The sequence below is a fragment of the Cebus imitator genome, unplaced genomic scaffold, assembly GCF_001604975.1.
Source record: "Cebus imitator isolate Cc_AM_T3 unplaced genomic scaffold, Cebus_imitator-1.0 Scaffold140, whole genome shotgun sequence".
In the NCBI taxonomy this organism is placed as follows: Eukaryota; Metazoa; Chordata; class Mammalia; order Primates; family Cebidae; genus Cebus; species Cebus imitator.
The window spans coordinates 59,292-62,282 of record NW_016107455.1 but is presented as its reverse complement, the minus strand read 5'-3'; the positions used below and the strand labels follow the sequence as shown (position 1 = coordinate 62,282).

General features: G+C 41.1%; 1 non-coding gene across 1 annotated transcript; it reads right to left on the bottom strand.

The window, feature by feature from the left end:
* Nucleotides 1–757: 757 nt before the first annotated feature.
* LOC119473220 lies at nt 758–864 on the bottom strand. Its single transcript, XR_005202425.1, has one exon. It is a non-coding gene; the product is annotated as a U6 spliceosomal RNA (small nuclear RNA).
* Between the last annotated feature and the right edge of the window lie 2,127 nt (nt 865–2,991).

Genomic DNA, 2,991 nt, shown 5'->3' with positions numbered 1-2,991 from the left:
CCTGTAATCCCAGCACTTTGGGAGGCCGAGGCAGGTGGATCACGAGGTCAAGAGATCGAGACCATCCTGGTCAACATGGTGAAACTCCGTCTCTACTAAAACTACAAAAAATTAGCTGGGCATGGTGGCGCGTGCCTGTAATCCCAGCTACTCAGGAGGCCGAGGCAGGAGAATTGCCTGAATCTAGGAGGCGGAGGTTGCGGTGAGCCGAGATCGCGCCATTGCACTCCAGCCTGGGTAACATGAGTGAAACTCCGTCTCAAAAAAAAAATACAAAAATTAGCTGGGTGTGGTGGTGCATGCACCTGTAGTCCCAGCTATTCAGGAGGCTAAGGCAAGAGAATCGCTTGAACCTGGGAGGTAGAGGTTACAGTGAGCCAAGATGGCGCTACTGCACTCAAGCCTGGGTGACAACAACAACAACAACAAACACCTTTATTAGCTTACTATTTACAATTTATCTAGAATTGATTTTTCTGTAGGTGTAATGTAGAAGTCAATATATTTTTTCCGAATGGACTTTCTTTCTTTCTTTTTTTTTAAGACGGGGTTTCACTGTGTTGGTTAGGCTGGTCTTGAACTCCCGACCTCAGGTGATCCACCTGCCTTGGCCTCCAAAGTGCTCGGATTACGGACGTGAGCCACCACGCCTGGCCCCCAAATGGACTTTCAATTGACCCAGCATTACTTATTAAAAACACCTCTGTGATGGTTAATTATTTTTTCTTTTTTTTTTAACTTTGTATTTAAAAAACTTTTTTATATGGAACGCTTCACAAATTTGCCTGTCATCCTTGCACAGGGGCCATGCTAATCTTCTCTGTATCATTCCAATTTTAGTGTATGTGCTGCCAAAGCGAGCACAATGGTTAATTTTTACATCAACTTAAGTGGGCTATGGGATGACCAGATAGCTGGGTGTGTTTGTAAAGGTGTTTCCAGAATAGATTAACATTTGAATTGAAAAACCACGTAAAGATCACCCTCACCAATGTGGGCAGGTGTCATCCAAGCCACTGAGGGCCTGAAAAGAACAAAAAGGCTGAGGAAGGGTGAATTCAGTTTCTCTATTTGAGCTGGGACATTCATCTTCTCCTGTTCTTGGATATCAGTGGTCCTGGTTCTCACACCTTCATACTCAAATTGAATCATACCCTCAGCTTTGCTGATTCTTCAGCTTTCAGGTGGCAGATCATGGGATTTGATGGTTTCCATAATCATTTGGGCCAATTCCTATAATAAATCTCCCTTTCTCTACACATACACATACACATACACATACACATACACATACACATACACATACATACACACAATTTATATTTATATTTATACTTATATTTACGTATCTCCTATTGGTTCTGTGTCTTTGGGAAACACTAACTAATCCAACTGTTTTGAGGATGGGAATTATGAGATGTTACTATGGCCTGTGAAGGGGATCTCTGAAATATCAGAATGACTTTTGACACTTTTGGTTGTTAGACTATTCTTTCTCCACAACATGGTCTCAAAAGGAGGTCAGGTGAAGCACCAGACTTTATTTTATAATATTCTTTATCTCTAGGTAGAGTACTAAATACGTGTTTTTATGATTTGGGTCAGGTGTGATGGCTCATACCTGTACTCGCAGCACTTCGGGAGGCTGAAGCAGAAGGATCACTTCAGGCCAAGAGTTAAGACCAGCCTGGGCAAAATGGCAAGATGCTGTCTCTACGAAAAAAAAAATTAAAAATTACCTAAGCATAGTGGCACATACCTGTGGTCTCAGCTACTCAGAATGCTGAGGCAGGAGGATTGCTTGAGCCCAGGAGTTTGTGGTTGCACTAAACTATGAGCGCACCCCTGCACTCCAGCGTAGGTGGACAGATCAATACCCCATCTCTAACAAAAACAAATCTATTTTATTTTATTATTTTATTTTATTATTTTATTTGAGACAAAGTCTCGCTGTGTCACCCAGGCTAGAGTGCACTGGTGCAATCTAGGCTCACTGCAACCTCTGCCTCCCAGGTTCAAATGATTCTCCTCCCTCAGCCTCCCAAGTAGCTAGGATTACAAGCATGCGCCACCACACCTGGCTAATATTTGTATTTTTAGTAGAGATGGGGTTTCACTTTGTTGGTCAGGCTGGTCTTGAACTCCTGATCTCATGATCTACCCACCTCAGCCTCCCAAAGTGTTGTGATTACAGGCATGAGCCACCATACATGGCCAACAAATCTACTTTTTTTTTTAATTTTTAAGAGATGGGGTCTCGCCATGTTTCCCAGGCTGGCCTTGAACTCCTGGGCTCAGGAAATCCTCTCTTGTCAGCCTCCCAAAGTGCCAGGATTACAGGTGTGAGCTACCATGCCCAGCCTATTTTTAAAATGTTAAATAGCAATAGAATTCAGCAATATACAAAAGAATTATACACCATGACTAAGAGAGGTTGATTCTAGGCATGCAAGGTTATTTCAATATTTGAAAATCAAACACTGTAATTCTTTTGGCAACATTGAGGATATAAGATAAACACACAAAAATTAATTGTGTGTCTATATAAGTTGACCCTTGAACAGCACAATTTTAACTGTGTGGGTTCTCTTGCACACAGATTGTTCTCTATAAATATTTAAAAGTTAAGATTTATTGAAACATGTACACACTCACAGATAATACATGGTGCCATTGCCATTTGCAGTCAAGAGAAATGTAAATGAATGTAAGGATGCAGTATTACATCATAACTGCATAAAATTAACTGTAGTACCAACTATACTACCGTAATTATTTCCACCTCCTGTTGCTATTGTGGTGAGCTCAAGTGTTGTATCTGCTTACAATACCATATGTTGCTAACCGTCCTCATGTGAGCAGTTTGTCTCTGCAGTAAATTGCATATTGCAGTAAAAAGTAATCTCCTGCAGTTCTCCTGTATTGTTCCTGTCTTTTTTTTTTTTTTTTTTTTTTTTAGAGTCTCACTCTTTTGCCCAAACTGGAGTGCAG